Genomic DNA, 24,449 nt, shown 5'->3' on the forward strand with positions numbered 1-24,449 from the left:
AATAATAAGCCTGGGCAGAGCCAGGCATACTTACACGTGCCTTTGGTTGGTTCTCAGAAGCTCAGGCCATAGTCATTTGTTCCCTCCAAGTAAGGGTAAGGATTCATAATATCCCAAGATCCCTGATCACATGCTCCATTAACCTGGAAATATTGGGGTGGATGGGTTGGTGAACAGAATTTTTATTTTATTATTATTATTATTTTAGATGGAGTCTTGGTCTTGTCACCCAGGCTAGAGTGCAATGGTGCAATTCTGGCTCACTGCAACCACCACCACCTGGGATCAAGTGATTCTCCTGCCTCAACTTCCTGAGTAGGTGGGATTACAGGTTCCCACCACCACGCCCAGCTAATTTGAGATGGAGTCTCGCTCTGTCGCCCAGGCTGGAGTGCAGTGGCGCGATCTCAGCTCACTGCAAGCTCCGCCTCCCGGGTTCACGCCATTCTCCTGCCTCGGCCTCCTGAGTAGCTGGGACTATAGGCGCCCGCCACCGCGCCCGGCTAATTTTTTGTATTTTTAGTAGAGACGGGGTTTCACTGTGGTCTCGATCTCCTGACCTTGAGATCCGCCCGCCTCGGCCTCCCAAAGTGCTGGGATTACAGGCGTGAGCCACAGCGCCCAGCGCTAATTTTTGTATTTTTTGTAGAGATAGGGTTTCACCATGTTGACCAGGCTGGTCTCGAACTCCTGACCTCAGATGATTCACCCACCTCGGCCTTCCAAAGTGCTGGGATTACAAGTGTGAACCACCGTGCCCAGCCACTGAATTTTTTTTTTTTTTTTTGAGATAGAGTCTTGCTCTGTCGTCCAGGTGGAGTGCAGTGGTACAAACACGGCTTACTGTAACCTCCGTCCCCCCGGTTCAAGTAATTCTCCTTCCTCAGCCTCCCTCGTAGCTAAGACAGGGTCTCCACTCTGTTGCTCAGGGTGAGTGCAGGGGGCAGTGAATTTAGTAATGACACAATTTCTTTTTTTTTTTTTTTTTTGAGACGGAGTCTCACTCTGTCTTGCCTAGGCTGGAGGGCAGTGGCGCAATCTCGGTTCGCTGCAACCTCTGCCTCCCGGGTTCAAGTGATTCTCCTTTCTCAGCCTCCCAAGTAACTGGGACTATAGTTGTGTGCCACTACACCTGGCTAATTTTGCATTTTTAGTAGAGATGGGGTTTCACATGTTGGCCAGGCTCATCTTGAACTCCTGTCCTCAGGTGATCCACCCACCTCGGCCACTCATAGTGTTGGGATTACAGGCGTGAGCCACCGCGCATGGCAATCGCAATTTCTGAATCAAGTAAGGATCCATACGCACTCTGTTCTGCATTGAGCACTAATAGGAAATGAAAGAACAGGAACATGGAGAGAAAGGGGAAAGTAATATTTTCTGTGTGCCTACTATCTTCCAAGCTGTGTGCCAGAAGCTTCACATTTTGGTCACATCATTTAATTCAAAACACCACCTTAGAAGGTAGGCTTTATATCTTGAATATAAGATAGGTATATATAACATAGATAAGGAAACTGAGGCTCAGAAAGGGGTCACTTCCTCAAGGCCACAGAGCTAATTAGTGACAGAGTCAGGATTTAAAGCATGGTCTGTCTGATTAAAGAGCTCAAGCTGTTTACAATACAGAGCACAGAGAAGGTAGAGTTGCTGCCGCCCTTGAGACTGACACTGCCAATACCAAGAATCAGTTCTTCTCAGTTTTGCTTGCCTCTATTCACCCCCAAAACTATGTTATTCAACTGATTATGACCATCTTGTTCATTGATTGAAGCTACATTTCCTTTTCATGGATTTTTTTGTTGTCTTTAGTCTTTCTTCCTTTTTTTTTCTTTTTCCATTCAGAAAATTGGGCACATCAGCACAATAGGTCCACTGATAAACAAGACGTGCGTTGGAAAATAACTTTCTACCTGCAGGTCTAGGAGTTAACCAGGGTGAGATTTTTTTTTTTTTCTTTTGAGACGACGGAGTCTTGCTGTCACCCAGGCTGGAGTGCAGTGGCACAATCTCGGCTCACTGCAACCTCCACCTCCTGGATTCAATGAATTCTCCTGCCTCAGCCTCCCAAGTAGCTGGGATTACAGGCATCTGTCACCACACCCAGGTAATTTTTGTCTTTTTAGTAGATGCAGGGTTTCTCTATGTTGGTCATGCTGGTCTCAAACTCCTGACTTCAGGTAATCCTACTGCCTTGGCCTCCCAAAGTGCTGGGATTACAGACGTGAGCCACCACGTCCGGCCCAGAGGTGAGATTTTTAAAAAGACGTGACATTCATATGTTTATTGTGGCACTCTTCACAATAGCAAAGACTTGGAACCAACCCAAATGTCCATCAGTGATAGACTGGATTAAGGAAATGTGGCACATATACACCATGGAATACTATGCAGCCATAAAAAGGATGAGTTCATGTTCTTTGTAGGAACATGGATGAACCTGGAAACCATCATTCTGAGCAAACTATCGCAAGGACAGTAAACCAAACACCACATGTTCTCATTCATAGGTGGGAACTGAACAATGAGAAAGACACAGGATGGGGAACACACCGGGGCCTGTCATGGAGTAGGGGGAGAGAGGAGGGATAGCATTAGGAGAGATACCTAATGTAAATGACGAGTTAATGGGTGCAGCACACCAACATGGCACATGTATACATGTGTAACAAACCTGCACGTGGTGCACATGTACCCTAGAACTTAAAGTATAATAATAATAAAAAAAGATGTGACATTTGTGAAATCTTCTGCCCTAAGATATGACATACAGGAAAATTTTAATACAGAAGGTATTAAAAGGATAAAAAGAAATTGAATGATGGCTCAATTTTTCTTGACGATAAAGGCTCTACAAAAGTATTAATGTTATATTTTATTATGTATTGTGTTTCATATATAATAAAAAAAAATAGAGAGTGAAGGTAGAAGACAGTGAAGTAAATATGTAGCAGGAAAAACCTGAACCTGATATAGGAATAATGGAGACACTAGGGAAGTCTAAAGAGAAGGTAGGGACAGGGGCAGGAAATAAACTTGCCAGGAGCATCTTCATGGCTTTAGAGGAAAGTGAAGTCAGGGATGGCTAGGCTATAAAGCTGTTCAACATAAAATGTCAGAATCCTATGATTGGGCAAGACCCAAACAAGTCATCTTGTCCATTTTGCTGTCTTTAAAGAGCCCTTTAAAATTTCTCCAGGCATTTTAGTTGTGGTGTGTAGGACTTAGAAAGGGATTTTTAAAAACATATATATTGGAGGCATCATGGAGGAAGAAGCTAAGATTTGGTAACTGGTTGAAGTATAGAGACTGGAAGTGTTTGCTATTGGATAAGGAAGGAGTGAGAGCAGAAATGCCACGTGAAAACCCTGTGTCCATGTGAAAACATTGTGGGGAGTCTCTACTATTCACGCTGTCCTTCATTGTGCAATTCTACCTTTCATCATTAGGACCAGACTTATAAAGTGGCCTCCCTGAGGACATTTTCTGACCTTATGTTATGAAGTTCCTTCAGGCTCTTAATTCTGGATAAACTGGAGTGATTAACAAGAGCAAAGAGACATAGTATTCAGATAAGGACTTTGGGTCTTATTTTTCCTTTATATCACAACTGGAGCCACAATTGTGGGCAAGGCACTGACTTTCTTGATGAATTCTGTCCATCTGTAAAGCAGCTTTGCCTCTCAGGGAGGCTTTGCCTCTCAGAGACAACGTGAAGACGGATAAGCAAGCACCAGGAGCAGAGTGGCCTCTCAGGTACAAAGCTAATCTTTATTTCAGTCAATGAAGTGCTTACTAATAGAAATACCTAGTCCTACTCAAAGAGCTATAAAAGGGGGTAGCAAACTATACGAGATGGTCTCTGCCTTCAGGATTTAACTGGAGAGCTAAAACCAGTATGCAGACAAAAAATTATATCCTAATTAAATTCTGAACTGTGGGCCAGGCACAGTGGCTCCCACCTGTAATCCCAGCATTTTGGGAGGCAGAAGTGGGAGGATCATTTGAGGTCAGGCGTTTGAGACCAGCCTGGCCAACATAGTGAGACTTTGTCTACCAGAAATACAAAAATTGGCTGGGCATGGTGGCGCACACCTGTAATTCCAGCTACTCGGGAGGCTGAGGCAGGAGAATCACTTGAACCCAAGAGGTGGAGGTTGCAGTGAGCAGACAACGTGCCACTGAACTCCAGCCTGGAAGACAGAGCGAGACTCTGTCTCAAAAAAAAAAAAACAAAAACAAAAAAAAAAAAATTCTGGCTGGGCACGGTGGCTCACACCTGTAATCCCAGCACTTTGGGAGGCGGAGGTGGGCAGATCACGAGGTCAGGAGATCGAGACCATCCTGGCTAACACGATGAAACCCCATCTCTACTAAAAATACAAAAAATTAGCCGGGCATGGTGGCGGGCACCTGTAGTCCCAGCTACTCAGGAGGCTGAGGCTGGAGAATGGCATGAACCCGGGAGGTGGAGCTTGCAGTGAGCCGATATCGCGCCACTGCACTCCAGCCTGTGTGACAGAGCAAGACTCCATCTCAAAAAAAAAAAAAAAAAAAAAATTCTGAACTGTGTGATATGACCATATTGCCACAAGAATTCAGAGGAGAGAGAGATCAGTGAAAGCTGGAGAAGTAAGATAAATCTTGGAGAAAATGGGACTTCTAAGGACTAGAAAGATTCAGAAAAACAGGAGAAAAGTTGGATAAGTCTGCCACCATAAACAAAGGTATAAGGATAAGAATAAGCACGGCAATTGCCAGAAGCCAGATTAAAATATAACTATTGGTGGTCAGTAGGAAATAATAACCCAATAATTCCATTATCCTCTGTCCTGAAGACTGATCACTGATCTTGTTATCTATAGAATTTGGATTCATGGTGAGATAGCCCCAGGACAGGGGGCTCTTCATGGTTCTATTTTCTTTTCTTTTCTTTTCTTTCTTTCTTTCTTTTTTTTTTTGAAACGGAGTCTCTCTCTGTCTCCCAGGCTGGAGTGCAGTGGTGCTGTTAGCTCACAGCAACCTCTGCCTCTTGGGTTCAAGCGATTCTCCTGCCTCAGCCTCCTAAGTAGCTGGGATTATAGATGCCCACCACCATGCCAGGCTGATTTTTGTATTTTTAGTAGACACGGGTTTTTGCCATATTGGCCAGCCTGGTCTCGAACTCCTGACCTCAGGTGATCCACCCGTCTCAGCCTCCCAAAGTGCTAGGATTACAGTCGTGAGCCACCATGCCTGGCCTCTTTTCTTTTCTTTTTTTTGAGATGGAGTCTTGCTTTGTTGCCCAGGCTGGAGTACAGTGGCGCAATCTCGGCTCACTGCAACCTCTGTCTCCTGGGTTCAAGTGATTCTCCTGTCTCAGTCTCCCAAGTAGCTGGGACTACAGGCACATACCACCATACCCAGCAATATTTTTATTTTTAATTTTTTTTATTTTTGACAGAGTCTCTGTCACCCAGGCTGGAATGCAGTGACATGAGCTCAGCTCACTGAAACCTCTGCCTCCTGGGTTCAAACAATTCTCCTGCCTCAGCCTTCCAAGTAGCTGGGATTATAGGCACCTGCCACCACATCCCGCTAATTTTTTGTATTTTTAGTACAGACGGGGTTTCGCCATATTGGCCAGGCTAGTCTTGAATTCCTGACCTCAGGTGATCCACCCACCTCAGCCTCCCAAAGTGCTGGATTTACAGGCATGAGCCACCGTGCCCTGCCGCAAATTTTGTATTTTTAGTAGAGACAGGGTTTCACTATGTTGGCCAGGCTGGTCTAGAACTCCTGACCTCAGGTGATCCACCCGCCTTGCGCTCCCAAAGTGCTGGGATTATAGGCGTGAGCCGCTGTGCCCAACCCATGGTTCTATTTTCTATTAAGGCACTTTCTTTCCTCCCTTGATTCAACTCAAGTCTGACTTGAGAGACTTTCTTGTCCTAAGAGTGACGGGTATTGAAGGCCTTGTTGTTCAACAGCAACTCTGGCAGCAAAGAGGGGAACAATAATGATAAATCTTATATGACTGTTCTCAAACTTCAGGGTGATTAATTATTAGGGATGCTTTAAAAAAAGAAAAAGTCGGCTGGGTCCAGTGGCTCATGCCTGTAATCCCAACACTTTGGGAGACCAGGGTGGATCACAAGGTCAGGAGTTCATGATCAGTCTGACCAACATGGTGAAGCCTCGTCTCTACTAAAAATACAAAAATTAGCTGGGCATGGTGGCCTGCACCAGTAATCCCAGCTACTTGGGTTGGGAGGCTGAGGCAGAAGAATTGCTTGAACCCAGGAGGTGGAAGTTGCAGTGATCCGAGATTGTGCCACTGCACTCCAGCCTGGGTGACAGAGTGAGACTCCGTTTCGGGAAAAAAAAAAAAAAAAAAAAGAAAAAGAGAAAAAGTCAACCAGGTGTGGTGACATCTCCCTGTAGTCCCAGCTACTTGAGAGGCTGAGGTGGCAGGATCACTTGAGCCCAGGAGTTGAGGCTGCAGTGAGTCATGATTGTGCTGTTGCACCAAAAAAAAAAAAAAAAAGGGCTGGGAATCTGCATTTTTTTTTTTTTTTTTTTTTTTTTTTTTTTTTTTTTGAGACGGAGTCTTGCTCTGTAGCCCGGGCTGGAGTGCAGTGGCCGGATCTCAGCTCACTGCAAGCTCCGCCTCCCGGGTTTACGCCATTCTCCTGCCTCAGCCTCCGGAGTAGCTGGGACTACAGGCGCCCGCCACCTCGCCCGGCTAGTTTTTTGTATTTTTAGTAGAGACGGGGTTTCACGGTGTTAGCCAGGATGGTCTCGATCTCCTGACCTCGTGATCCGCCCGTCTCGGCCTCCCAAAGTGCTGGGATTACAGGCTTGAGCCACCGCGCCCGGCAGGAATCTGCATTTTTAACAAGCACCCTAGTGTTTGTTTCTTAAGGTGATCAGTGGGACATACTTTGAGAAACGATGCCCTAATCTAAATATTTGACCTAAAAATGCCAAATGAAGCTGCCTGGACAATGGCGCATATAATATTTATATATATCTGGGTTTATCAATTTTTGAGAATTTATCTTTTCTCATCTATGGCTATTACAAATTCATATGGCTATCTTCTAAAGAGTGTGACACAGACACTCTGTTTTAATGTGTTAGTTTTGTCTTCTTAAATAGACTATACTCACCTCGAAGACAGGGACCTCTCATACTTTCCTGACTTTACCCACAGGAAGATAAGAAAGCAATTTTAAGGTTGGAAGGTAGCTGGGCTGCTCAGGATGAATCCCTAATACCTTTACATCACCTTGAAAACCCTGGAAGTCATATATTTGGGATTTTGTATTCGTTTTCTAGGGTTGCTATAACAAAGTACCACAGACTGGTGGCTTAAACAACAGAAATGCATTTCCTCACAGTTCTGAAGGCTAGAAGTCCAAGATTAAGGTGTCAGCAGTTACTTTTTTTCTGGTATTTTCTCCTTGGCTTGAAGATGGCCATGGACGCCCTATGTCTTCATAGGATCTTCCCTCTGTGTGTGTGTCTGTTTCCTCGTCACCTTGTCTTATAAGGACGCCAGTCATACTGGATTAGGGCCCACCCATATGACCTCATTTTAATTTAATTACTTCTGTAAAGACTTTGTCTCCAAATATACTCACATTCTGAGGTACTAGGGGTTAGGACTTCAACATATGAATTTTGGGATACAGTTCAGCCCATAACAGACCTCTAGTGTCAGCTTCTAGAAACGTACCACTCATCCTTCTCTTCCATTTGTTAGTCTCATATGGTAAGTTCTCTCCACCCTTTGGTTCTCCTCCCCCACCTCTTACAGACATAATAGCTTGTGTAGCAAGAACTCATGGAGCAGCTCTAAAGAACCTACAGTAGGGATGGGCAGGTTGTGGCATGCACCAAACACCATAACACTCAGGGGTTGCTGAAATTCCAGTTGTACTGTCTTAAAGACACAGCTCTCTGCTCATTCTCTGCCCAGCTGTCTTAACATTTGGTGATAACAATTAGATTATTAGATCCTCTGTAAGTGACCTTGGTATCATAACTCATCCTTCCTTAATTTTTTTTTTTTCACTGTAGCTTTTATTAGGCCTTTCTTTGGCTAGTTCTTTAGAAAGCTCAATTATTTTAAAATAGAAAGCTCAATTATTTAAAATAATCAGTGAGGTCAAAAGCAGGACATGCAAGGGCTGGCTGAAATTTCACGTAAGGACAGTTTTTGAGGGTAAATCCCTGGTTTTGTAGAGCTTCTAAAGCTGGTAAACAGCAACACCATTAAGAATCCTAGGGAGAGGCCGGGCGCGGTGGCTCAAGCCTGTAATCCCAGCACTTTGGGAGGCCGAGACGGGCGGATCACGAGGTCAGGAGATCGAGACCATCCTGGCTAACACGGTGAAACCCCGTCTCTACTAAAAAAATACAAAAAACTAGCCGGGCGAGGTGACGGGCGCCTGTAGTCCCAGCTACTTGGGAGGCTGAGGCAGGAGAATGGCGTAAACCCGGGAGGTGGAGCTTGCAGTGAGCTGAGATCCGGCCACTGTACTCCAGCCGCGGCGACAGAGCAAGACTCCGTCTTTAGGGAGACTTGGCATGGTGGCTCACGCCTGTAATCCCAGCACTTTGGGAGGCCAAGGCAGGCGGATCACGAGGTCAAGAGATGGAGACCATCCTGGCCAACAAGGTGAAACCCCGTCTCTACTAAAAATACAAAAATTAGCTGGACTTGGTGGTGTGTGCCTGGAGTCCCAGCTGTTCGGGAGGCTGAGGCAGGAGAATCACTTGAACCTGGGAGGCGGAGGTTGCAGTGAGCTGAGATTGCACCACTGCACTCCAACCTGGGAAACAGAGCGAGACTCCATCTCAAAAATAAAAAATAAAAAAGAATCCTGAGGAAAGAATTCCTATTATTTAATATGATCTAGGAAAGGTAAAACAACAATAAGACACAACCTCATTGTTTTTAGTTCTTTCCAAAGTCACTCCCTTCATGTCAGCTTCAGAGACTGCTGTTATGGAAAGGCGAGGCTTCCCTCTTACCAGGCCATGTTTTTCGGTCAGTCAAATCAAACATCTTACTAAGCCAGGAAGTCTTGCTCAATTATCTTTTTCCCCCCTACCTTTGTCCAACTGATAGATATCTCAGTGATACAATTATTGTGAAATATGAATCACTGTTCTGTAAAGTCCACATCTTCTTTCCTATGTTCTCTGCTTCCAATCCCTGTCATTTAATTAATTGATTTATTTAGAGATGGGGTCTTTTTACGTTGCCAGTGCTGGGGTGCAGTGGCTATTCACAGGCGCAGGCACAGCACACTACATATAGCCTTGAACTCCTTGCCTCAAGCCATCCACCCACCTCAGCCTTCTGAGGAGGTGGGACTATAGTACATACCACCGTGCTTGACCCTATTATTTTAAAAATGGGTTGATAAATTCTTGGGGAAGCTCCACCTAGTGGGATTATGAGGGCTCCTGGATGAATATTGTTCCCTGTTGGACCAATCTTTTCCTCTTCCTGCCTCAGCTTCCGCCAATAACTTCTTACCTGGGGCATGTATTTCTATCCTATTCACGTTTTACCCTCTGGCATAGAGCTTGTTCTCACTTAACTGTCATCCTCTGCGCTTCTGGCCTTCCTCACAAGTTTGTAAGCATTAAGAAGGTGCTGTGCATGCTTCATTAAATTCTTCCTTGGATGGGTTGAGTTCACCCTGTTCTTCTCAAGCGCAATTTTCCCCAAGTTTCTTCCCTAAGCAATGTTTGTATTGTGTTGGGACCCCTTCCAGTTATTATTAATTTTCAACACACAGCTACCATGAAAATCTTGCTATGAAGTAACTGGCGAAACTACAGACACGGATTGGCTTCCTCTCAAAGGCCCGGCGTGCCCACAGTGGAGGACGGAAAGCATTCTCCAATCCGAAAAGTCTGGAACGCTTTGGCAACTACTTTGCTCAGGCCAGGCAGAAGACGGTGGTTCTTTGGTACACTCCCCTTCTTACCGAGCTTCGTTTACTGAAGCTTCTCCTCAACACGCCAGGATCTAGCATGTGTAACACCTTTCGAGTCGGCTGTCTTGGGGCTGAGGAGCGAAACGGGGGGCTGGTTATGGACTTCCAGCATGGGGTTACTTAGCCCGCCCAGGCTTGCAAACCAGCTAGCGTGATGAGAACAGGTGGTGGACGCGATTGCCCACCTCTTGTTAATGTGTTAGGATTCAACAGACAATTAAACGGGCCCGAACGCCGCCTGCCCCACTCAGCCCGCCTTAATGCTGGGTTCCCTTTCCCCCCGCTACAGGCCGGCTAGTCCCGGTCCCTCACTTGGGACGCCTCTGTCCCTGGTGCGAGGCGCATGCTGGACCGCTTCCCCTACTCCCCTCTCCGCCAGGAGGAGGAGCCGAGGGGCTGGCCCCGCACCCGGCTATGGCAGAAGGGGCCGCGAAGGCCGGGCCACGGGCGCCACGACTGCCCAGGGCCCGCCCGCTGCCCGCCCGCTGCCCGCCCGCCCTCTAGCCGCTCAGCCCCGAATGGCAGATCCGCGCTCGGACCATCGGCATCGCCTCACATCGCCCCGCCCCGCGCCGCCCTCCCATTGGCTGCTGCTGAGCCCTGGGGCCCGCGCCTCGCCCCCCGGCGGCCCTGGCCGCGCCGCAGCCCGGAGCGGGGTCAGAGGTGAACGGCCTGGAGTAACCCCGGACGTAGTCACCTCCTGGGGCTCGCCGGCTGAGGTGGGAGGCAGGGGCGGGGCGGGGGCGGGTCAGGTCCCCTGAAGCCCCGCCCCTTCTCCGTGTGCGGGGCCGGCCTGGTGCTGCGCGCCTGTCAGCCATCGCCTGAGCCGCCGACTTCTCCTCCCGCCCAGCAGTGTCTCCACGCAGGGGCTCCGGAACCGCCCGACCGCACACGTTGCCACCCTGAGGTGAGGTGAGGGCCGGCCCAGAACCTGTGACCGGGGGCCTGGAGAAGCTGGGGCCAAGGGAGGGGCGGCGTTAAGCATGGGGCCGCCTCCCATCCTCCGCCCGCCCGCACGCGGCCTGGGCTCCACACCATCCAGACCCGGTGCCGGGCAGCCTAACCCTTCCCGCGGCTCTGAGGCCTTGAGGTCCCCTCCCTAGAGACATGGAGAGGTCTGGGGTCTCGGGAGGTGGGAGCTCAGATCCCGGAACTGGGAGGCGTACAATTCAGGGCCCCTCTAGAAAGGGGCTGGGGTTTCTGCCTGGAGCTTGCCCCCCACCCCTCCTGCCCAGCTCCAGCGTGGTGTGATTCCTTCCAGACCCCTGTCCAATCCGATTCTGGGCTCGGGAGAGAGAGAAGACCACGTGGGAAGGGGGCGTTGCGGGTTGGGTCTGATTGCATTGAAAGTCCTCTCTCTCTTGCAGGATGAGGTGTGGGGTGCAGACCTCACTTGCTCTCTCCTGCCTTTGTATCGTGGCGAGAGCCAGGGCCAGGCAGGTTGTCCCTGCCAGTTCCTGTTCCCAGGATTTTATTATGTTATCTGTGAGGGACGTAGTAAATGTACATGCCTTTTGTTACTCTCTCCTTGTTTGCCATGCTGATCAAGGGAAGTTACTGGAAACAGGACGTAGGAAGCTGATGTGAAGCTAATGATTTCACAGGAAAATGTGTGTGAAGGCCCTACCCGGATCGGGGCCAACATTAGTTTGGATTTGGAAGTGGGAGAGTGGACACTAATGGACACTTGAAATCAGCTCTAAAAATCAGGGACTTAGTGTAGGCCTTGTGGGTTTTATAGAGGCATTTAAGAATATAACTGCTCAGGAGAAATACTTTAATTTCAGATATTTTTGTTTGGGGATTTAAGACTGGAATAAAAAAAGACCCTAGGCCTTCCTAATTCCGTTTCTACTTTAGCGATGTTTCAGTAATTTCCTAATGTGTGGATAAACCTAATAACCACATCTTCAGTCTCAGAAGTTTATTTCCTTGAATTTTCTCTCTCTTTCCATTCATTTTTTCCCTCCCAATTCGGTAGTATAGATTGAGAAGCATGCTTTCTTTGGTTACATGGTCTCTTCTCCCTCAGCAGGGAGGAATACTCATATTTTTCCATTCTTGAGGGGAAAGCCCTGGATGTCTGTGATGAGAAGGATTTCTGTGCTGCTTATTTGATTGGCACTTTTCAGAAAAGCATTGTGGCCTAATAGAGCAGGACCACCGTTTACCTATCCAGATAGATGCCTGCTTGCTATAAATAGCAAGTTTCTTCCCACTTCTCTTGCCTCAGTTTCTTCATTTCTCAGTAAAACTGAATGCATAACAGGAGGACTGATGTAAACCCAAGAATATTAAACATTTTAAAGTGGGCATATGAAAGATGCCAAAGGTAAAGTATTAATTTATGAAGCCATCTGTGTTTACTAGTGTTGTAGAATTTTGTTATTTTGTTTGTTTGAGATGGAGTCTTGCTCTGTTGCCCAGACTGGAGTTTCTTTTTTTTTTTTTTTTTTTTTTTTGAGGCGGAGTCTCGCTCTGTCGCCCAGGCTGGAGTGCAGTGGCGTGATCTCAGCTCACTGCAAGCTCCGCCTCCCGGGTTCCCGCCATTCTCCTGCCTCAGCCTCCCGAGTAGCTGGGACTACAGGCGCCGCCACCACGCCCGGCTAATTTTTTTGTATTTTTAGTGGAGACGGGGTTTCATTGTGTTAGCCAGGATGGTCTCGATCTCCTGACCTCGTGATCTGCCCGTCTCGGCCTCCCAAAGTGCTGGGATTACAGGCTTGAGCCACCGCGCCCGGCCCAGACTGGAGTTTCTATGGTGTGATCTCGGCTCACTGCAACGTTGTCTCCTAGTTTCAAGCGATTCTCCTGCTTCAGCCTCCTGAGTAGCTGGGATTACACACGTGCGCCACTATGCCGGGCTAATTTTTGTATTTTCGGTAGAGACAGGTTTCACCATGTTGGCCAGGCTGGTCTCCAACTCTTGACCTCAGGTGATCCACCCTTCTCAGCCTCCCAAAGTGCTAGGATTATAGGCATGAGCCACCACGCTGGGCTTGTTTTGTTTTGATTTACCAGTGCATAATAGAAATACATCAAGCATAAGATTAAACTGCTTTTTAAAAAGGAAGTCTTGGGAAATGGTGGCTTTTATCTTAGTGAATTTATAGTTCAATAACTAGGTAATGATGAAGACCTGGTATTGTGAAAGCCAGCCTCGGAGAACACTCTCTCATCTGATGTTGACCTCTCTAAAGTGCTGTAAGCAGGTTCAGGTGTACATCACTACGTAACACTATTTCCTTTGCCCTCAGTGATTGGGAAAATTTTTATACCTGTCATGTGGACTGGTTTAACAGGTCTAGGGCTAGTGTATTTCTTTCTTTAAAATCTTTTCTTCCTTCATTTGGATGGCTAATATCCTAATAGTCTTAGTTTGGGAAAGAAGTGAATTAAAATAGAAACTGTGGAATAATACATTAGAAATTAGTATTTTCAATTGTGGGAGGAGAGGAGAATCCTTTTGTAATTCAGAAAAGAAAGTTATGTCATTATCTAACATGTTCTTAAAGATTAGTAATTATAAGAGCTGCCGGGCATGGTGGCTCACGCCTGTAATCCCAGCACTTTGGGAGGCCGAGGTGGGCGGATCACGAGGTCAGGAGATTGAGACCATCCTGGCTAACACAGTGAAACCCCGTCTCTACTAAAAATGCAAAAAATTAGCCGGGCATGGTGGCGGGCGCCTGCAGTCCCAGCTACTCCGGATGGGGATGCTGAGGCAGGAGAATGGCGTGAGCCCGGGAGGCAGAGCTTACAGTGAGCCAAGACTGCGCCACTGCACTCCAGCCTGGGTGACACAGCGAGACTCCGTCTCAAAAAATAAAATAAAATAAAGTAAATTCTAGGAGCTATGTGTCAAGCATCTTTCCAAACCCATAAAACAGTAAGATTACAACAAAGCGAATAAACACTAGAAACTCATTGGCTAAAAAAATTCCTATTAACTATTGAGGTAATTACCATTAATCTACTTTAACAGATTATTAACTGTTTTTTTTGTTTGTTTATTTCAATTTAATTTAATTTTATTATTTTTTGGAGTCTGAGTCTCGCCCTTTTGCTCAGGCTGGAGTGCAGTGGCACAATCTCGGCTCACTGCAACCTCCACCTCTCAGGTTCTAGCAATCCTGCCTCAGCCCCCTGAGTAGCTGGGACTACGAGGTGCGTGCTACCATGCCCGGCTAATTTTTTGTATTTTTAGTAGAGATGGGGTTTCGTCATGTTGGCCGGGCTGGTCATAAACTCCTGACCTCAGGTGATCTGCCCACCTCAGCCTCATAAAGTGTTGGAATTACAGGTGTGAGCCACCGCATTCGGCCTCAATTTTATTTTATTTGTTTATTTATTTATTTGAGACAGGAGTTTCGCTCTCGTTGCCCAGGCTGCAGTGCAATGGTGCGATCTCTGCTCACCGCAACCTCCACCTCCCGGGTTCAAGCGATTCTCCTGCCTCAGCCTCCTGAGTAGCTGGGATTACAGGCATGTGCCACCATGCCTGGCTAATTTTTTTGTATTTTTAGTAGAGACGGAATTTCTCCATGTTGGCCAGGCTGGTCTTGGACTCCTCACCTTGTAATCCACCCGCCTCGGCCTCCCAAAATGCTGGGATTACAGGTGTGAGCCACCACGCCTGGCCACTTTATTTTTTATGTATTTATTTATTTTTTTGGAGATGGAGTCTCACTTTGTCGCCAAGGCTGGAGTGCAGTGGCGTGATCTCAGCTCACTGCAACCTCCGCCACCCAGGTTCAAGCAATTCTCCTGCCTCAGCCTCCCAAGTAGCTGGGATTAGAGGCGCATGCCACCATGTCCGGGTCATTTTTGTATATTAATAGAGATGGGGTTTCACCATGTTGGCCAGGTTGTTCTCTAACTGACATTAGGTAATCTGCCCGCCTTGGCCTCCCAAAGTGCTGGGATTACAGGCATGAGTCACTGCACCTGGCCTTCATTTTAAAATGTTTTTTATTTTTTTAGAGATTCTCTCGCTGTGTCACCCAGGCTGGATGGAGTACAGTGATGTGATCATTGCTCACTGCAGCCTCGACCTCAGCTCAAGCATTCCTCCCACCTTACCTTCCGGAGTAGCTGGGACTGCAAGTATATACCACAGTGCCCAGCTAATTTTTAAATTTTTTTGTGAGATGGAGTGGAGGTCTCACTTTATTGCCCAGACTGGTCTCAAACCCCTGGCTTCAAGTGATCCTCCCACTTCAGCTTCTCAAAGTGTTGAGATTTTAGGTGTGAGCCATTGCACTCAGCCTATTTCTTTAGTTTTTTTTTTTTTTTTTTTTTTTTTTTTTGAGACGGAGTCTGGCTCTGTCACCCAGGCTGGAGTGCAGTGGCGTGATCTCGGCTCACTGCAAGCTCCGTCTCCCAGGTTTACGCCATTCTCCTGCCTCAGCCTCCGGAGTAGCTGGGACTACAGGCGCCCGCCACCTCGCCCGGCTAGTTTTTTGTATTTTTAGTAGAGACGGGGTTTCACCGTGTTAGCCAGGATGGTCTCGATCTCCTGACCTCGTGATCCACCCATCTCGGCCTCCCAAAGTGCTGGGATTGCAGGCTTGAGCCACCGCGCCCGGCCTATTTCTTTAGTTTTAAAAAACCATAATGAGTACTGTATTCACTTGAATCTAATGGACTATTTGAAGGTGATATTAAACAGGTAGGAAACTATGACAAATAGTGTCATAAGGATGTTGCACTTACACAGAGTGTAAATCTGATTGATAAGGCATTAATTCTTATGAGTTTAGCTGGTCAATCTTAGTTAAGTGTGCTCTAATGATACAGTTCTCTTACTAATTTGTTACTTTTTCAAGCTACCATTGGGCTGTCTAGTCTCAGGATGTTTAAGGAGGCAAGTGAAAAGTGGCTTCAACAGGGGCTATTCAGTGCCCTACCTAAAGGTTGGTGGCCCCAATTGGTCTTGCCTTCCAATGGTGTTGAGACTTAGACTCATTCCATCCTTTTAGCATGCCATACTCATGCTGTTTTATACAAAGAACCACAATAACGTTTACTATTCCATGACATCAGGACTGGAAATTGCATGGCAGTACTATTTATGGAATGGTTATTTCAGATAGAATAAAGTTGTATAAATTATTTTCTTTGTTTTAAGGCAGGATCTCTCTCTGTCATCCAGCCTGGAGTGCAGTGCTGCAAACATGGCTCACTACAACCTTGACTTCCTGGACTCAAGTGATCCTCCCACTTCAGCCTCCTGAGTAGCTGGGATCACAGGCACATGTCACTATACCTAGCTAATTTTTTAATTTTCTGTAGAGATGAGGTCTCACTGTAATGCTCAGGCTGGTTTCGAACTCCTAGGCTCAAGCAATCCTTCTGCCTTGGTCTCTCAGAGTTTTGGGATTATAGGCGTGAGCCACCATGCCCAGCAAAGTTTGAAAATTCCGAATGAACTCATGGAGTTTGAAAAAACAGACTCAGTTTTGGGGAATTTTTCTCAAAAAATACAAGGCCTCATTTATGAATATTTGGTTATCCCTTCTGATAGAACTAGAGTATAATACTCATTAATGACATTCCTATAAAATTATCTTCTTTTTTTTTTAGATGGAGTCTAGCTCTGTTGCCTAAGCTGGAGTGCAGTGACGTGATCTCAGCTCACTGCAACCTCCTTCTCCTGGGTTCAAGTGATTCTCCTGCCTCAGCCTCCCTATTAGCTGGGATTACAGGCGCACACCACCATGCCTGGCTAATTTTTGTATTTTTAGTAGACAGGGCTTCACCCTGTTGGTCAGGAGTCTTGAACTCCTGACCTCAAGTGATCCGCCAGCCTTGGCCTCCCAAAGTGCTGGGATTACGGTTGTGAGCCACTGTGCCCAGCCTGTCTTCTGTTTTTATAAACAGATTTCAAATCTGTTCTTAGTTGTGTGTATATATTTTACACACATGCCAAGATGAAGAATAGTAGGTTGATAGGAGCTTGATTAGTTTTTAAGTTTATCAGGAGTAATATCAGTAGATTAGCAGCAAGAAGATGAATCGCTGGGTCCTGTTTTATGCTTTAGCATTTAGAGGTATTCCTGGCCCTGGCAAAGCAAGCTGTTTGATTTTACTTTGATTCTACCTCAAAATTCAATAACTTAATAGAACATTTAGTACTGGAAAGTGCCTAAGGGATTTTCTTTTCCAGTTTTCCACTTAATATGAGAGAGATTTTATCTGATGTACATTTGAAAGTTTCCAACTATAGGCACATCTGGCATAAGGCATCATGGGGCAACTGATTTTTGGGAGTTCTTCATAATTTTCAACTTAAAACTGGCTCCTGAAGACTGCATAGGATATTGTAACTACAAAGGAATTAGGAATTTTTGCCTTAACCTGTAAATGTCACCAGCATAGATCTCTGTTAGGTAATATAAAGTATAATGCCTTAACATATCCATAGGACTTGGAGGCAAAAAAATTCAGCAGTATTTCTTTAAGGAAGAAATTCCTTTCTTTCTTTTCTTTTTTTTTTTTTTTAATAGGGTCTCATTCTGTCACCCTGGCTCGAGTGCGCTAGCATAATAATGGGTCACTGCAGCCTCAACCTCCTAGGCTCAAGTGATCCACTCACCTCAGCCTCCCAAGTATTCGGGACTACAGACACACACCACCATACCTGGCTATTTTTTTGTTTTTTGTTTTTTAATTTTGGTAGAGATGGGGTTGTGTCATGTTGCCCAGGCTGGTCTCAAACTCCTGGGCTCAAGCGATCTTCCCACCTCAGGCTTCCAAAGTGTTGAGATTGTACAGCCGTGAGCCAGTTCTTTTCCTTGAGACTCTGGTTTTCTTTAAATGCAGATCTATGAAATAAAATTATGAGCATAAATTGATTTCATCCTAGAACTTTCTGAATTCACAAAATGGCATTTTACCTGGAGGCCTCTAAATGTTTCTAGAGGATAATGTTTGAAATAGTGACTTAGTTTATGTCTGCTAGTTTTGTAACTCAAATATTCGTTGCAGCCTGGCCAGATGCGGTGGCTCATGCCTGTAATCCCAGCACTTTGGGAGGCTGAGGTGGGCGAATCACGAGGTCAGGAGATTGAGACCATCCTGGCTAACACAGTGAAACCCCGTCTCTACTAAAAGACATACAAAACATTAGCCGAGTGTGGTGGTGGGCGCCTGTAGTCCCAGCTACTCAGGAGGCTGAGGCAGGAGAATGGCATGAACCCAGGAGGCGGAGCTTGCAGTGAGCCAAGATCGCGCCACTGCACTCCAGCCTGGGTGACAGAGCCAGACTCCATCTCAAAAAAAACCCAAAAAACCAAAAAAAAAACATGCAGCCTTTGAAAGCCTAGTGTTTACATGGCATTGTGAGGCATTGAGGGTGGTGGATCTAAATCAATTAGAAGAGGCTGGGCATGGTGGCTCACATCTATAACTCTGGCACTTTGGGAGGCCAAGATGGGAGGATTGCTTGAGGCCAGCAGTACAAGACCAGCCTTGTTAACATAGCAAGACCTCCATTTCTCTCTTTTTTGTTGTTTTTGGAAGGGAGAATAACTTCCCCAGCCTCATCTAGGAGATAACCCAGAGTCAATTACATAGTAACACATGTTAAAGAAATAAGTGAATAACATTTCAGTTATCTGGCTAAATACTCTGACAGATACGAGATAAGGGATCAGAGTAGCATGAAATTAATTGAGGAAAGCTTTTTATTAAACTTATTTAAAATCTTCAGTTGACAATATATTCATGTGGTTCAACATTTTGTTTTATTTGTTTGTTTTTTTGAGACAAGAGTCTCACTGTGTCACCCCAGATTGGAATGCAGTGGCAGGATCTTGACTCTGCAACCTCTGCCTCCTGGGTTCAAGCAATTCTCGTGCCTCAGCCTCCCGAGTAACTGGGATTACAGGCGTGTGCCACCATGCCCAGCTAATTTTTTATATTTTTAGTAGAGACGGGGTTTCACTATGTTGGCCAGGCTGGTCTTGAACCCCTGACATCAGGTGATCCTCCCGTCTCGGCCTCCCAAAGTGCTGGGATTACAGGCATGAGCCACCGTGCCCAACCTGGTTCACCATTTTATTTTATATTTTATTTTATTTATTTTATATTTTATTTTATTTTGAGACAGAGTCTTGCTTTGTTGCCCAGGTTGGAGTGCAGTGGTGTGATCTGAGTGCACTGCAATCTCCACCTCCCAGGTTCAAGCAATTCTCCTGCCTCAGGTTCCTGAGTAGCTGCGACTACAGGCACACTCCACCACCCCCCTCTAATTTTTGTATTTTTAGTAGAGACAGGGTTTTACCATGTTGGCCCGGCTGGTCCAAAACTCCTGACCTCAGGTGATCCGCCCACCTTGGCCTCCCAAAGTGTTGGGATTACAGGTGTGGGCCACTGCACCTGGCCTGGTTCAGTATTTTAAAAGCACAAAAGGGGGCCGGGCGTGGTGGCTCATGCCTGTAATCCCAGTTTCACCGTGTTGGCCAGGCTGGTCTTGAACACCTGACCTCAGGTGATCCGCCCACCTTGTCCTCCCAAAGTGTTGGGATTACAGGCGTGAGCCACTGCGCCTGGCTATTATTATTTCTTATTTCTTTTTAATAATTATCAGATATTTTAATTTATGTTAATGTTATTAATTTATTAATAACTTCTAAGATTTTATGCATTTTCAAGCAAATATATATATTCTCTCCCTCCCCTCCAACTATTTGTTATACAAAACTTTTTTTTTTTTTTTTGAGATGGAGTTTCACTCTTGTTGCCCAGGCTGGAGTGCAATGGTGTGATCTCGGCTCACCTCAACATCTGCCTTCCAGGTTCAAGTGATTCTCCTGCCTCAGCCTCCCCAGTAGCTGGGATTATGGGCATGCGCCACCTCGCCCGGTTAATTTTGTATTTTTAGTAGAGACAGGTTTCTCCATGTTGGTCAGGCTGGTCTCAGACTCCTGATCTCAGGTGATTTACCTGCCTCGGCCTCCCAAAGTGCTAGGATTATAGGCACGAGCCACCACACCCAGCTCGAAACACGTTTTTTGGTTTGTTCATTGTTTTGTTTTCGAGACAGGGTCTTGCTCTTTTGCCCATGCTGGAATGCAGTGGTACAGTCACGGATCACTGCAGCCTCAACCTCCTGGGCTTAGGCGATCTTCCCACCTAAGGATCCCAAGTAGCTGGGACTACAGGCATGCGCCACCACACCCAGCTAATTTTTTCTGGTTTTTTTTTTTTTTTTTTTTTTTTTTTTTGAGATACGGGCTCACTATGTTGCCTAGGCTGGAGTACAGTGGTGCAGTTATGGCTCACTGCAGACTCGACCTCCTGAAATCAAGCAGTCCTCCCATATCAGCCTTCTGTGTAGCTGGGACCATAGGCATGTGCCACCATGCTCAGCTAATTTTTAATTTTTTAATTTTTTATAGAGACGGAGTCTCACTTTGTTGTCCAGGCTGGTCTTGAACTCCTGAGCAATCCTAATGCCTCAGCCTCCCAAAGTGTCAGGATTAGAGGCATGAGCCACTGTGCCTGGCCTGTTGTATACTTCTATTGCATCACATCCAGAGGTATATGAAGTCAGTTTGTCCTAATATTGGTGATATTTAGTTTGAATACTTAGTTAAGATGGTACCTGTCAGATTTCTCCATTGTAAAAATACCTTTTCCCTTTTGTAATTAATATGTAAGAATATGGCCAGGTGCAGTGGCTCACGCCTGTAATCCCAGCACTTTGGGAGGCTGAGGCAGGCGGATCACTTGAGGTCAGAAGTTCAAGACCAGCCTGGCCAACATGGTGAAATCCCGTCTCTATTGAAAATACAAAAAAAACTAGCTGGATGAGGTGGTGGGTGCCTGTAATCCCAGCTACTTGGGAGGCTGAGGCAGAAGAATTGTTTGAACCTGGGAGGGAGAGGTTGCAGTGAGCTGAGATCGGGCCATTGCACTCCAGCCTGGGCAACAGAGTGAGACTGTCTCAAAAAAAAAACAACAAAATATGGCCGGGCGCGGTGGCTCAAGCCTGTAATCCCAGCACTTTGGGAGGCCGAGGCGGGTGAATCACGAGGTCAGGAGATCAAGACTATCCTGGCTAACATGGTGAAACCCCGTCTCTACTAAAAATACAAAAAACTAGCCGGGCGTGGTGGCGGGCGCCTGTAGTCTCAGCTACTTGGGAGGCTGAGGCGGGAGAATGGTGTGAACCCGGGAGGTGGAGCTTGCAGTGAGCCGAGATCACGCCACTGCACTCCAGCCTGGGAGACACAGCGAGACTCCGTCTCAAAAAAAAAAAAAAAAAAAAAATATATATATATATATACACACACACACACACACACGTGAGAGAGACATATATGTAGGATATATCTTATATATGTATATGTGTAAAATATATATGTAAGATATGTGTATAATATATATGTTTTTTATATATGTAAGAATATGTTGTTTTCACTGAGCATGGTGGCTCATGCCTGTAATCCCAGCACTCTGGGAGGCCGAGGCAGATGGGTTGCTTGAGGACAGGAGTTTGAGACCAGCCTGGCCAATGTGGCAAAACCTCATCTCTACTAAAAATACAAAAATTAGCCAGGTGTTGGGGCACACACCTGTAATCCCAGTTACTTGGGAGGCTGAGGCACGATAATTGCTTGAGTCTGGGAGGTGGAGGTTGCAGTGAGCCGAGATCACGCCACTGCACTCCCATCTGGGCAACAGAGCGAGACTCCATCTCAAAAAAAAAAAAAACTAAATAATAATAATAATAAAAAGAATATGTTGTTTTCTGAAAACCCTTATCCAATGGTTTTAACATATATTTACGATATTTGCCAATATCAATTATTGCATTGGTGTTTGTAAAATGAATTATGTTTTCTAATTGCATTATTCTCAGAGGTAATTATTTTGAGATTTTGCTGTCTGAAAATATGTCCTGTCCTCACAATTGATCAGCAACCTATTGTGTCTAAAATTCTACATTGAAAATAATTTTCCTTCAGAATTTTGAAGGCATTGTTTAATAACTTTCAAGCGTCTGTTGTTATTTCTGATAAGTCTGAAAGGCATTCAAATTCTTGATCATTTGTATGTGAACTTTTTTCTCTCGGGAAGCTTGTAGGATCTTTTCTTGTGTTCAGTTTCTGAAATTTCAGTGATGTGCCTTGGTGTCCGTTTTTATTCATTATGGTAGGCACTTGTTGGGCCTTTGAAATCCGTCAATGACCATGGCAGTCTGGCATGATTACCAGATTAAAATTTTTGCCCTATGTTTTGTTCTTGCTTTTGGGAGCTTCCGTTGGACCTTCTGAACAGGTTCTCTAATTTTTTCTCTCCTGTTGTTCATCACTTTGAATCCTTTTTTTTTGAGAGACGGAGTCTCACTCTGTGGCCCAGGTTGGAGTGCGGTGGTATGATCTCCGCTCACTGCAACCTCTGCCTCCCAGGTTCAAGCAGTTCTGCTTCAGCCTCCCAAGTAGCTGGGATTACACGTGTGCAGCACCACACCCAGCTAATTTTTGCATTTTTAGTATGGTTGGGGTTTCACCCTATTGGCCAGGCTGATCTTGAACTCCTGACCTCAGGTTATCTGCTTGCCTTGGCCTCCCAAAGTACTGGGATTACAGGCATGAGCCACCACACCTGGCCTTCTTTGACTTTCTATTCTGATTTGTGAAAGCTTTTCTTCAGTCTTCTGAGTTTTCTTCTTCTGAGTTTTTTCGTTGCTGTGATCATATTTTTAGCTTTTCAAAATTCTTTCTTGTTAAATTTTATGTATATATATATATATAAATAGGGATGGCATTATGCTTTGTTGCTCAGGCTGGTCTGGAACTCCTGGACTTAAGTGGCCCTCTTGCCTCAGCCTCCCAAAGTGTTGGGATTACAGGTGGGAGCCCCTGCACCTGGCCTAAAACAGTTATTTTAAAAATATTTCAGCTGGGCGCGGTAGCTCAAGCCTGTAATCTCAGCACTTTGGGAGGCCGAGACGGGCGGATCACGAGGTCAGGAGATCGAGACCATCCTGGCTAACACAGTGAAACCCCATCTCTACTAAAAAAATACAAACAAACTAGCCAGGCGAGGTGCGGGCACCTATAGTCCCAGCTACTCGGGAGGCTGAGGCAGGAGAATGGTGTAAACCCAGGAGGCGGAGCTTGCAGTGAGCTGAGATCCGGCCACTGCACTCCAGCCTGTGCGACAGAGCGAGACTCTGTCTCAAAAAAAAAAAAAAAAAAAAAAAAATTTCAGACCAGCTGTGGTGACTCACACCTGCAGTCCTAACATTTTGGGAAGCTGAGGCTGGAGAATCGCTTGAGCAGGAGGTTGAGATCAGCCTGGGCAACATGACAAAATCCCATCTCCACAGAAATTACAAGAAAGCTAGCTGGGTGTGGTGGTGTGCACCTAGTCCCAGCTACTCAGGAGGCTGAGGTAGGAGGATCACTTGAGCCCGTGTATTAGTCTGTTTTCACACTGCTGATCAAGACGTACTTGAGACTGGACAATTTACAAAATAAAGAGGTTTAATGGACTTACTGTGCTATATGGCCAGGGAGCCCTCACAATCATGGTGGCAGGCAAGGAGGAGCACGTCATGTCTTACGTGGATGGAAGCAGGCAAAGAGAGAGCTTGTGCAGGGAAACTCCCGTTTTTAAAACCATCAGAGGGCCGGGCGCGGTGGCTCAAGCCTGTAATCCCAGCACTTTGGGAGGCCGAGACGGGTGGATCACAAGGTCAGGAGATCGAGACCATCCTGGCTAACATGGTGAAACCCCGTCTCTACTAAAAAATACAAAAAACTAGCCGGGCGAGCTGGCGGCCGCCTGTGGTCCCAGCTACTCGGGAAGCTGAGGCAGGAGAATGGCGTGAACCCGGGAGGCGGAGCTTGCAGTGAGCTGAGATCCGGCCACTGCACTCCAGCCTGGGACAGAGCGAGACTCCGTCTCAAAAAAAAAAAAAAAAAACAACCATCAGAACTCGTGAGACTTACTCACTAACACGAGAGCAGCATGGGAAAGACCCACCCCCAGGATTCAATTACTTCTCACCAGGTCCCTCCTATAACATGTGGGAATTAAAGAGGAGATTTGGGTGGGGACACAGCCAAACCATATCATTCAGCCCCTGGCCCCTCCCAGGTCACATGTTCTCACATTTCTAAACCAATCATGCCTTCCCAACAGTCCCTCAAAGTCTTAACTCATTTCAGCCTTAACTCAAAAGTCCACAGTCCCAAGTCTCATCTGAGACAAGGCAAGTCCCTTCTACCTATGAGCCTGTAAAATCAAAAGCAAGTTATTTACATCCTAGATACAATGGGAATACAGGCATTGGGTAAATATAGCCGTTCCAAATGGGAGAAATTGACCAATACAAAGGGGCTACAGGCTCCATGTAATTCCATAATCTAGCAGGGCAATCAAATCTTTTTTTTTTTTTTTTTTTTTTTTTGAGATAGAGTCTTGCTCCAGCCC

At 46.1% G+C, this 24,449-nt stretch overlaps 1 protein-coding gene across 15 annotated transcripts in view; it reads left to right on the forward strand.

The window, feature by feature from the left end:
* ACACA (acetyl-CoA carboxylase alpha) overlaps window positions 1–24,449 on the forward strand; it is a 330,564-nt gene that overhangs the window by 43,820 nt on the left and 262,295 nt on the right. For 4 of the 15 annotated variants that reach the window (XM_065532347.2, XM_005583936.5, XM_005583934.5 and 1 more), the window contains exon 1: window positions 10,603–10,905. The exons of 8 other annotated variants lie outside the window; for them this stretch is intronic. The gene's annotated coding sequence lies outside the window, so the exon portion shown is untranslated. Of the gene's footprint in view, window positions 1–10,602; window positions 10,911–24,449 lie in introns of those variants that run through there. 3 more of the 15 variants (XM_015438405.4, XM_065532350.2, XM_065532349.2) reach the window with 2 other exon arrangements.

This window comes from Macaca fascicularis, chromosome 16, assembly GCF_037993035.2.
Source record: "Macaca fascicularis isolate 582-1 chromosome 16, T2T-MFA8v1.1".
Lineage (NCBI taxonomy): Eukaryota > Metazoa > Chordata > Mammalia > Primates > Cercopithecidae > Macaca > Macaca fascicularis.